The following is a 12,842-nucleotide window of genomic DNA, read 5'->3' on the forward strand; positions in this document are numbered from 1 at the left end:
AGGGCAAGCTCTGCCGCTCTGGTCAGGGTACACCTGGGGAGCTGCAGTCAGTTCTGGGCCTTTAATAGGCAATCAGGATGATGAGGGAACTTAAAACCAAATTATTGGACCACAGTTTGGAGGAAATGGGAATGTTTAGCCTGAGGAAGAACAGGCACAGGGGGAAATGAAAGCCGCTTTCAAATACATGATCAGCTGGCTGAAAGGAGAACTGGAGTTGTTTTCTATGGCTCTGAAGTCAGAATTATATTATCGAGAGAGACTGATTCAACTGGATGAAAAGAAGATTCTAAAAAGTAGTGCGTCCAGAGGCAGTTGCAATTTCACAGAAATACCAAATTCCCCATCTTTGGATGTCTTCAAGCAAAGACTTAACACAGAGGGAGAATGTTTGAAAGGGGATGAAAGCATTGTAAATCTGCTCAGATCACGAGTCTTCTGACCTTGATATTCAAGAATTCTATGAAAGAAGTTCTTCTTTTAACTAAAGAATATTAATACCCAAAGTAAGCCATAATCTCTTATAAGGAAATGGAATGTGCTAACCAAAATTTAGGATTGTTTTCTATTAAAGAAAATGTGAAGGAAAGAAAAATGAGAGGGATCACATATTTTAACTTCGCAAATAAAAAATAGATGGTCTAAATAAACATAAAATATACTCAGTAGGAATATAGAAAAACCACAAAATCAAATAAGGGAAAGCAAAAATCGTATCCAAGGCATAGGAATTTTAAAATAAAAGTAGCATTTCAAGTTTTATGGAAGAAATACAAGAGATGAACTCTAGGATGGGAAATAGAAAATTCAACAAGGACTAACATTTTTCCCCCCAATACCCAGGAGCATAGAGGAAATAGGAAAGGCAGATACTATCTGGTGAAGTGAACTGACTTCTCTGAAAGAGGTGTGGAGGGAGGAAGAGGTCAGTGAAGATGGACCAATTGAAAGAGACCACATGGGCAGTGGCAAGGGCAGCAGCTTTGGACGGAAGCCTGAAGACCAGTTGGTCTTGGCTCTGCCACCAACCAGCTGCATGAGGTCACATACAACACTTCCCTGCTTCTAAGTTTGGTCTGTTATTAAAAACAACAACAACAACAAAAGGAATCAGATCATGTTTTAACAGTTCCATCCAACTGTAAAATTGTAACTCTGATGACTATCACAGGCAGGGAGTGAAGAAATACTTTAACGCAATAAAGGCATAGGAATGTTCAACTTCAAAAGGCCTAGAGTAAGAAACTAATGTAGCTGCTTAAAAGACTGCAACCAAAAGCAAAGGATTAAAACGGTAAGAATAGGTACTGTAAATGGAGACGTGCTAGTAAGCCAAATGTCTACATACAAAGATTGTTTGAGTTTCATCAAAAATAAAAGCCATTAAGCAGTTAGCATATTAAGTATTACACGTGAAGCACTAGCTTTGTATTACCAATGAAATTATGAAGACCTTATAGGAGCTATTTACAAATATTTCTGTAAACTCACTCATACCTAGAATATTGCTTGGTATGGTCTGAACTATAATATATCCCTAAGCTTGAGGCTTCCAAGTCCAATAATATCACCTGCTAGGTAACACGATTTAGGATTAAGTTCTCAGGTATCTTTTCTGCAATAGCAATTTCATAGAAATTCTCTACCATATTCAACTCGACACATATTTAACAATTACTATAAACCTTGTCAGACGACTTTTAAATCTAAAGACATATATAAATGAGTTAACATTTATTTATAATACAGAAGAATACACACAATAAAACAAGATGATTCAACATACAGAAAAAAGTTTAAAGAGGCAACCATGCCTGAGTAGGGTTTTGCAGGATAAGTAGGAGTGTTTTCAACACAAAAATGGAGAAATATTCCCAGACGACTGTTCAGAGGTGTGGAAGCAAGAAACAAAATGAAAGATTTTGGAAATTAGAATTGGTTAAATATTTCTGAAACAAAGTGCTAGGAGGAGACAATAGCAAGAGGTGAAACAGAAGAAGGAGACAATTAGCTCACAAAGGGCCTTCTGGGTCATTCTAGTAGCAAAGGCTTTTTCTTATGGGCAATAAAAAGCCACTGCAAGATTGTGAGCATTTAAGTTATAGGCTCAAATTGGCATTTCAGGAAGATGATTCCAGCTGCCGAGTGAAGGGCGGATATGAGCGGGAGAAGAAGTGAGGAGACAGGCAGGGAAAGAGATGGAAAGGAACTGAATTAAAGCCATGGCCGAGGAGATGGAACAGAGAGGTTTTGGAAGTGGAATTGGTGGGACTTTGGTGACTAATGAGACATTTCAGACCTGCTATACAGCCAGTCACAGAGAGGGACCCCAGAAAGAACAGGTTTGGGTTTGGGAGGTCCAGTTCTGACGGTTATGGAGTTTGAGATGGACAGAAGATAAATAAACCCACTTCTATATCATCCTTTTCCTTTCCAACCTGTGCACAATTGAAAAGCCTATTTTTAGAGAATAAAAGAGCTGAATATCTAGGCTGTTCTTTAATTAATTAAATTTCTCTTTAAGACAATGAAAGGGAACTACGTTTTCCCCCAGAGTAGAATCAAGCATCACGTAATTCTCGAAGGAATTACAATTTATAAAAAATACCTGCCCTAAATACTGTAAAAAGGTGCTATCCAAGCCAAGGCCAGTCAATCAAATGCTTTGTCAATAGACAGTAATTGCATATGTCACACCTGGGTCATCAAAGTTTAAAGAACGGAAATGCAAGAGATATGCTTAACAGCAACACTGAACACAACCTTATCTTCCAGGATTCAAAGACTCTTGAGTTATCTTAACTGTGTTCCTATGCACCTCACTCAAAACTGTGCATACATGTATGGAAATGTTCTTGCCTTTGCTGGATGCCAAGTCCACTATGCTGCTCTGTGTAATGGTCTGCACTTGGTTTGGACAGAAGAATCTGAGGGGTGACAGCGTCTGTAAAAAGGCAGAGGACAGTGGGCCAAGTTTGCATTCCCCTTCGGCAACGTAGGGCCAGACTCATAGGAATGTGGTCAAGACATAACGCTAAGTTAACTGATATTTAACATGCTGCAGTTGGGAAGGCCACAGAGTTGCTGCAGTGTGTGTCAATAAGCCCTATGAGAAAAACAGACTGTGCAAATGGTATTTCCAAAAGTCACACATTGGCAGGCTGACAGACGCTAACACATTTGGGTAGCAATAGCCAATCCAAAGTTTTCTTGCATAATTAGTAGATTTGGTACTTTTGAGAAAGGACATTTTTCCATGAAGAGCTTGCTTTGAAGGCAGACTTTCACTGCCAGGTCTCCAGGGAGACTCATTTTTTCCAGCTCTCACTTTTGCTATCTCTGACTCATCTCTCAAAGTTTAAGGGAAAACATTCTTATGGGGGGAACATGTGGGGGTCAAGATGAAAGTTTTTGAGTGTCTCCAAATGTCCCTATGATCAGAGCTTCACAGAAGTTTGCTCAAGCTCCAGTGTGATGACCCCAGCTCCAGACTCATCCAGCAGACGGGAGAATGGGTGAGACACACAGAGGCAGTGGTCCCTGAAGTCAAGAAGCCCTGTCATTCTTGGGAGGAAGTAATGATTTACTCTTGAGAGAGGAGGTAGGAATAAATTTCTAGACACTGTGGGGAGGGGCATCAGGAGTGAGAGGATGAGGGGAAGGTTATCCAGACGCTAAAGAATAACGAGAAGATACCAAACAAGCTTGAGTGGCCTTCCTAAGCCCCTGCAAAAATAACCTCCAATGACAGAAACAAACCGGCTAATGATGAAAACAAATCCCATCCAGAAGAACGGGCTTTGACTGGCTTTGCCTCTTGGATGAAAGCATTTGGGGGAAACAAGTTGACCCTGATTCTGCAGCGATAAAATATGGCATTATCTTTGACTTACTGTTGCAACTGTTTATTCTAATCTTTCAAATTCTTTTCCGTTTCCTATTAACACCTCAGGATTAAGTTCATCAAAGCATGGGTGGGTGCAGATAGCAGCAGCCAGTTTTTGTCTGGTTTGTTTAATATGACCCACACTTCTAACCAGTGGACTCTGCTTCATACCACTGAGCAGTAAATTCTCGGGATCTTGATTCAATCTGTCAGTGGCCTCAGCTGACAATGATTTCTTCACCAAAGTGCAGGGAGAGAATTAACGCCATCTCTGACAAGTGAGCTTGGCAGAAGACTGGCCGTATGCCTCGGCGCTGACAGTGCAGACGGTCTACGCCTGCGGAGGCCCCATCACCAGGGTTCACGCAGCTTTGGCAGTGCATAAATTATATAGAAGAAAAATAAATGGCTTCTCCTTTGGGGGGGCTGAGATGTTCTGATTTTTTTTTTAAACATTTTACTGTTCTATAAACAGTCTCCCATGGCCCGGTTTTATCTTAATTACAAGTATGCATCTTTATTTTTTTCTTTTCCCAAACCTGGGCAGTAAAGGATTGCACATTTAAAAGAAACCACATACAGAAAGAAACCACATTCTTGGAATGGAACACCCTGAAACAGCATCTACATGTTTCCTGGACTGACGTTGATGGCTTCCATATATGCAGGTTTAGAATTACTCTCAGCAGTTGGGGCAACTTTGAGGGAGCTGGGAGAAGGGCCCATCCTTCTTCTGTGGGGTCTGATAGGTTTCTGACCTCTTGCCTGGGAGCAAGGCAGGCCCCAAGACTTTCTTGGACTTCTGGTCTATTTCCTTCAAAATGTAAAAGATCCTGATGTCACATTTGTAAGTCATAAGAAGATGCATTTTCTTATTGGTGGCCAAGATTTCAATTATGGATTGAAAGGCTCTGTCCCCTTGAGTTTGATTTTAAGTAAGAAAATTTACAAAATCAAATACATATGTACACATACATATATATACACACACAGACATATATACATGCGTATATATACATTTGCTTTTACGCTACCTTTTTGTTAGAGTTTAACTTCTTAACTCCTCAAAGGCAACTATAAGAAATATTTGATGAATATATTATTCTTGTGTAATATAAAAATTATAAATTTGAAATCAGAAGACTCTCTCATGTAACTGTCAGAACAGAACAGTGAGTGCACAGAAAAGGTCTTTAAAGATAGCACTTTATTGGGGCAAAATCCTCGGAGAACCAAATCACAGAGCCTTGTAGCAGACAACCACCAGAAGCCCCAAATCTCCATTTGGATCACAGTATCCATGGCACAGGGTAGAGTAACCCTATACATTGCCAAATGGCCCTGGAAGAACGTGAGACTTTGAGCTGTGACACTGTTGTACCTCTGGAGAGATGCCATTTCTAAGTGATGGCCATGACCCTCCACAAGAGACAGCCTGTGTCTCCCAGACCACCGCAATTATGCCTCGCCTCTCCTGGCCTCCGCCCACAGCATGGGTCAAGATGCCACTACCCACTTAGAGCACTCTCTCCTTTAGAGTCCCAAGGGGATGTTCAATACCACATATGTGAATTTTGGGGAAATGCACTAGGAAAAAAACCCAGCATGATTCAGAAATAGTACAACAGTAAAACCCAATGTATAGTCAGTATTTTTCAAGGGTTCTCTATATGTGGATGTTACAGAAAAACAAAACTAATTTTTTAAGTATCAAAATGTTTTTAAATATGATTGATTTGAGAAAATAAAATCTAAAGTACCATTACACTGTTCCTTGTCTTCTCGATTTCTGAACGTTACCATAATAAATTGGCATCATGATTTTCTACTGTCGATTAAGAACATCCCTGGCTCCATGAACGTCCTGGTGCCATGTGTATTCCTTTTTGATCTCTTACTTCCACCCTCACATACCCTGAGCTTTAGCCCAAATGGGCCATTCCCTAGTCCCCTTTACATCCCTCACTTCTGGCACTTGCAGCCTATACTCAGGCATGTTTGTTGACTGAGTGACTGTGACACTTCTCTGGTTCCTGTTTCCACAGCCCAAGCTCTTCCCATCTTTCCTGCACCAGGCAGCCCCCTCTGATCTCCGTTTTCCCTCTCCTACTGCAAATAATATTTCCCTAATTAGACAGTATTTTTTTTATTTTTGTTCTGACATTTGCCACTCTTTCATTTTGAGCTGTGTTCTTAATTTTGTGAATATACGTTGTTGAGAGCCATATCTTACATACATTAGTTTACTCCGCTATATCTTAAAACAATGCCTGGCACAAATAGATATTGTTATAAAAACACCTTTAAGACATTTGTTGAATGAATTTATAGTAAGGGTCCTGGCTGGCCAAAACTGAAATTCCATACAGTTGGCAAGTGAAGCTAAGTGCACTTTGCCCCACTCCCACCCCAACTCCTTTGTCAGTTCTACAATCATTATCTACGCAGAGGCTAGGTCTCCTGGGAAAAAGCACTGTGTCCGCAGTTGGAATCCATGCCTGAACTTCTAGTGCATGGACTAGAACCTGGTGCATAGTAGGTGTTCAATAACTAACTAAGTAAACAGGCCTAATTTAACTTTCTCTTGGCTTGTTTTAATGGAGCATACCACCTCATCTTGGAGCAGTTTCAGGAGGGGTAAGGATGTTGGTGATTGCAAAGATCAGCAGGGAGCTGAACTCTGGTGGCCAGGAGAGGCAAGGGCCGCTGCGTCGCCTTGGCTCTCCGTGGCAGCTGCATCTTGACTCCTCAGGCTTCAGCTCAAGGGAGATAAATGTCGAAAAGGACTCTCAGCTTTGAGAGACAAGGGCAGCAGAGCTGGAGAATCTGTCTCACTCCATGCCTGGAACAGCAGTGGGGCCGGGGGTAAGCCACACAGATCACGGACTCAGGAAGACACCACCCAGTGTGTCCTAGAAATGTACGGGTGGGATCTGCAAGGGAATGAAGTCCCTACATAGAAGGATGTCTGTCATTAGCTGGTAAGATTTGGTTTTACTGTTTAATGTGACATCATTTTGCCCAAGCGTAGGCATGGTACTATTTGGGAAATGAATGAATGATCATGCCTAGAAAAACTGAATTCTTAGGAAAATAGTTATTTCTCCTCTAAGATGTTGAACATTTTAGTAAATCCTAAGAAAAATAATGAAAATTAAAGAATGTCAGAACCAATGGGGAGCTTAGCAAGCTACCAGTCTGAACCCCTAGCTTGAGGAGAACGTTCCAGTCCTCTGGCTTGTTGTTGCCTGAGCTGGGACCAGTACCCAGGACTGCCGAGGACTGCAGCCTCCTCAGTACCAGAACAGACACTCCCTAAAACCCAATGTGGAAGTCAGTTTTGCCTGGAGCCAAACTGGAACAAGGAAAGACGTCTATACTGAAGAGAATTGGGCTCTGAGCCCTAACGTCCAGGTCAAACGAGTCAGCACTAACGGCTCCTACCAATGAGTGAGCCAACTATTTTCCATCCCCATTACAAGAAAGTTAGAACTATAGAGTGTCTCAAAAATTTGATCTTTTCTTTAATAAAAGCCACCACAAAGAGCATAGTTCTTCTGAACCATCACTTTTCTAAGCAAAATGACTTTAAATTGCATGGACTCTCAGAGGCATTTATTTCCATGATCGTTTTTAATTATTTTTTTTTTTAAAGATTGGCACCTGAGCTAACATCGGTTTCCAATCTTCCTTTTTTTTTTCTTCTTTTTCCCAAAGCCCCCCAGTACACAGTTGTATATTCTAGTTGTAGGTCCTTCTGGCTCTGCTATGTGGGACGCTGCCTCCGCATGGCCTGATGAGTGGTGCCACGTCCACACCTGGGATCTGAACCAGCAAAACCTCGGGCCACTGAAGTGGAGCACGAGAACTTAATCACTCAGCCACGGGGCTGGCCCCTGTTTTTAATTCTTTTTAATACAGGGGGAAAAAAGTAAAGAGAAAATTAATGATTAGTAATAGGATAAGGGTAAGTGTATCTGGAAATTTTCATCTGGCAGCTGAATCTTGCTTAGAAATCAGAAAAATATCAGAGAATATATATTTTTTTTAATTACAAAGTCTATTTAGTTGTAGTGATAATCGGCCTTTCATCCATTCAACGAGCATTTCTTAAGGGCCAACATCTTGTCAAGAATTATGCTAGAGATAGAAAAACCACAGGGACCTAACAGAGCTAAGCGCAGGGCGTAAGGAGGTGGAGATCAGGAAGGACTTCCCTGAGGAGCTGAGTCCTGACAGACAATAGTTGTTACCACACGAGGCCTGGGGTGAAGCATTGCAGACAGAGGCAAAAGATAGCATAGTCTCCCAGGAACAGAAAGCAGCTCAGCGAGCCTGGAGTGCTGAGTGTGGAGAAGGGATGCAGAGATAAAGGGCTGGAGGGAGAGGAAAGGCTAGCTCAGGGGTTTGAGCTGTATCTCAAAGGTGATGGGGAGCTATCGGAAATAGCAAGAAAGTGGTACATGATCTAATTCATATTTTAAAAATAGTCAACCTTGGGGCTGGCCTGGTGGCGTTGTGGTTAAGTTCAAGCACTCCACTTTGACGGCCAGGATTCATGGGTTCAGATCCTGGGTGAGGACCTACGCACCGCTCATCAAGCCATGCTGAGACAGTGTCCCACATGCAAAATAGAGGAAGATTGGCATAGATATTAGCCCAGCAACAATCTTCCTCAAGTGAAAAGAGGAAGATTGGCAATAGATGTTAGCTTAGGGCCAATCTCCTTGCCCCTCCCTGCCCAAAAAAAAAAAATCAACCCTTAACATAAGAAAAGATTCTCGGTTAAACCTCAGAGATACTACTTTTCACCTATCAGATTAGCAAAACACAGAACATTGGAGCAAGGTAGAGAAATAGGCATTTGCCCATATTTCTGGCAGGAGTGATAACAACTTGTTAACATGCAATAAAATTACAAACACCTTCCTTTGACCCAGCAATTCTAATTCTCAGACTCTATCCTGCAATTACTCTCACACCAGTTTGGAGTGACATATGTACAAATGTATTTATTGCAGCATTGTTTGTCATAGCAAAATATCAAAAACTATTAAATGTCCATAAAAGCAGGCTGGCTAAATATATTTTATTAGCTCAATATGGTGGCTTTTTTTTTTTGAGGAAGATTAGCCCTGAGCTAACATCTGCTGCCAATCCTCCTCTTTTTTGCTGAGGAAGACTGGCCCTGAGCTAACATCTGTGCCCATCTTCCTCTCCTTTATATGTGGGACGCCTGCCACAGCATGGCTTGACAAGCGGGGTGTGGAGGTCCGGCACCTGGGATCCAAACCAGCGAACCCTGGGCCACCAAAGCGGAACATGCGAACTTAACTGCTGCGCCACCAGGCCAGCCCCTAGCTCAATATGATGGATACCTTACACTTTAAAAAAATAAATAACTTCCTTATACAGAAAGGTTACCAAGATACACTGAGTATTTAAAAACTAAGTACAAAACAGTGTGTACAGCATGGTATCTTTATGTAAAGGAGGAAGACATATTTTATTGTATAAGTGTAAAATATCTCTGGAATAACACAAAAAATTCCCCACCATGATTGTCTGTGTGGAAGGGAACTGGGTGACTGGAAATGGGGCTAGGAGGGCTCCTTTCCAATGACTCCATCTTCTGTCACCTTGGCCCAGAGTTTCATGGAATGATGTGGGCAGAACCCAAAGTGAGGTTGAGGACTAGATGGATGAGGAGTGACGGACCCGAGACCGGTTTCAAGAAGTCCAGTTGTGGAGGGAGAGAGCAACAGGGCAGGGTTTGGGGTAGGAGTGGAGGATCAATGTCCGATCGAGAAAAGTCACTTTTAGCCTGGGAGACAGACTGGAGCTTGTTTTCAGATACCGAGACAAAAAGATAAAAAATGCAGGATAAAGAAGGAGATATTGATGAAGTGAGGCAAGGGAGGAAGTGAAACTACTGCAAATTCCCAAACAAGGCTTAAAACTGCAAGTTCAAACGTTATTTCTTTTTTCTTTCTTTTCTTTCCTACCCACCCTGTATTGCCTTTGGAATAGTGGTTTGTACCAAGCAGGACTCACTAAATGTTTATTTACCACCTGATGTCACAAGCCCGAGCTTATGTTTTGGAGTATCTCCCTTCACTGAACATTAGCTGCCACAGGACACATCCAAAAAGATATGCTAGAGCAAACAGTGTCTGCACACAGCAAAGCAGGAGCCGAGCGGCAGGCTCCTGCTTTCCAAAGGGTCTGCAGGACTCCTCCCGATGCAGGAGGAAGAGATGTGGCTCCCCTCCTCCTCCCTGGCCTCCGCTGTCCGCCCTGCCCCAGTCCTGGCTGCAGGTGGATCCTCACAGAGGGCTGCGCTTCCAGCAGGCCCAGCTCACACTCAGCGAAAGAGTCAGGACTCAGCCCCACAAATTCCTTTCTAAGTGTTTAGTGTTTTCTATGTCCCAGCATTCCAACCCCCCTTTCTGGCATTTTCCAAGTGAAAAATTTGACTCACACTCCCCCTAGTGACAGCCCCAGGAATGCCTTTCAATGACCTAAACGAGAGCTCATTGAGAGCAGAGGAGAAAGATCCGGCCCTGAACGTGCAGCCTCACTTCCCCACGCACTGCCTGACACGCTTGCTGATGTTGCTTCTGTGAGCAGAGAGAAATATTTGACAAGCTGAAGATCTAGAAATTAAGAGATTGGAGCGAATGAGTTTCAGTCACAGTGTAATGAAAACATCGCCAGACCTTCCTTGTTTTGTGAGGAGGCGAGTGCTAGCAGCAGGAAGGCTGGATACATGCAAAGGAGAAGAGAAGAATATGGAATATGCTAGACGTGTCCAGCCTGCACTGGTGACCCCGGACCTGAGGCAGTATGATCAGCACCACACTGAGGCTCAACTGCCGAAGACAGAAAGCATAAAGCTCAGTGCACTGAGAACATATAACCTGTGGGAAAGATGGAGTTAGGGGACACTGATAGCAGTGATTAAATATTTGCAGGGCTGACATGGAAAATTAGATTTCCTTGCTCAGAACAATTCCAAATTAATGGTTCCAAATTGGTTATCAAATCAGTTTGAGAACTGATGAATCTATGGACTTTCTCTCCAGAAAAATATACTTTCACATTTCACAGACAGTCATAGGAAAAAATTTTAATAGCTAATAAACATATGAGCAGATGCTGGATCTCACTTAAAAATCCAGGCCAGACTAACAGCGATATACTATTTTTTACCTGTCAATTTGGAAAAGATCAAACTATGCAAAGTATTGTCAAAGGTGTGGAGAAACAGACACTCTTACACTATTGATGCATAAGAAACTGGTGCCATCTTTTTCTAGAAGACGCTGCATATGTTAAACCATCTCCCCATGCCATAGCCTCAGTTCCCATCTCTGGACTTAGTTTCCAATTTATATCACCCATCCAGCTCAGACCTCTCCTTGAGCTTTAAACACGAATAATCAACTGTCTTCACTTGACTGTCACAAAAGTTGGACAAATCCAACACATGCAGTACAGAACTTAAAAACTCCCACAAACACGGTCCCCTGATAGCGTTTCCTGCTGGTACACAGCGCCTCCATCCATTTATTTGTGTTAGTCAGAAATCTCAGAGGCATCCTTGACATTTCCCTCTAACCACTTCTCCCCATCTGTCGTGTCACCACACCCGTTTAAGCCATCATTGTGTCTCACCTGGGTAACTGTAATAATATCCTAACTGTGTCCTAACACCCACTCTGTTCCTCTCATAGGTTACCCTTGTTGCAGTCAGAATAATCTTTTCAAAACTTAAATCTAATCATGCCAATCCCCCTGCTTAAAATCCTGCAATTGCTTTTAAGATAAAGACAAAAATCCTAAATGCAGTCTGCAGACTCTGCACCATCTCACTTCTGATTACCTTTCCAGGTCCTGCTACCCTATCCTGTCCTTCGTTGTCACACTCCAGTTCTCTGGCTCCTTTCTCCTTCTTTAAGACTACTTTTCCCTCCTGCCACGGGGCTCTTTATATGTGTTTCCTCTGTTTCGAATTATCTTCTCTCTCTCTTCACCCAGTCAAGTCCTACTCAGGACATAATCTCAATGCTCTGAGGAAGGCGTCCCTGTCACCCCAGTTCAGCTCTGGGTCTTTTTTTGTTATTTTGTATAAGAAGCATAAAACTGTGTCTTTTTTCATGGCATTTACAGCAATTCGTAATTATGCCCTAATCTATGTGATTATTTTAGTTCTATCTTTTCCTGCTACCAGACAATAATCTTCATGACAGCAGAGACCTTGTCTTTCCCAAAATGTGCTAGTGTGTCTTGAAACAGCAAGAGGTAGGCACTGTGTGTGTGTCTGTGTATATTAGAAAATGTGAGGAAGCAAATACACAAAAATGTTAACAGTGTTTATTTCTAGGCAACGGGCTTACAAGTGATTTTTTCCTTCTTTTATTTTTCTGTATTTTACATACCTCATACAGTGGGTATGCATTTATTTATAAACATAAAATCAATAACTGTTATGTTATTAAACACCTAATCAACTGAATTTCAGAGGAAATGCCTGCCAGCCACCTATGCCGAATATGAATGGACCACAAAGGATTACCAGAAAAAGTAGTGGAAACCGAAAGGGAGAGTCTAAAAAGAAATCGTAAAATAACTGACCTTGGGGTAAACAACAGAACAGAACAGGTCTTTTTAAAAATCTGAATTAGCATCCTCAGAGACATTTGGGGAATGCTATTTTTATCATAACAAACTGCTATGAAAAAGAAGGCAGAGAACAAAAAAGAGATTGATGTAATTAAAAATACATTTGCAAAAAGGCAGTGAATGAGCTGCATACTAAAATATACACAGCTGAAGGTAAATCAACGCAGTCTCCCAAAACAGGGAGTTTAAAGCAACAGAAAACAGGAGAAAGAAGTTACAGGTCATGGCAGGTAATCTAGGTTGTCCAACCTGCATCCAAAAGGCATTTGAG

Source organism: Equus asinus, chromosome 24 (assembly GCF_041296235.1).
Source record: "Equus asinus isolate D_3611 breed Donkey chromosome 24, EquAss-T2T_v2, whole genome shotgun sequence".
NCBI classification, from domain to species: domain Eukaryota; kingdom Metazoa; phylum Chordata; class Mammalia; order Perissodactyla; family Equidae; genus Equus; species Equus asinus.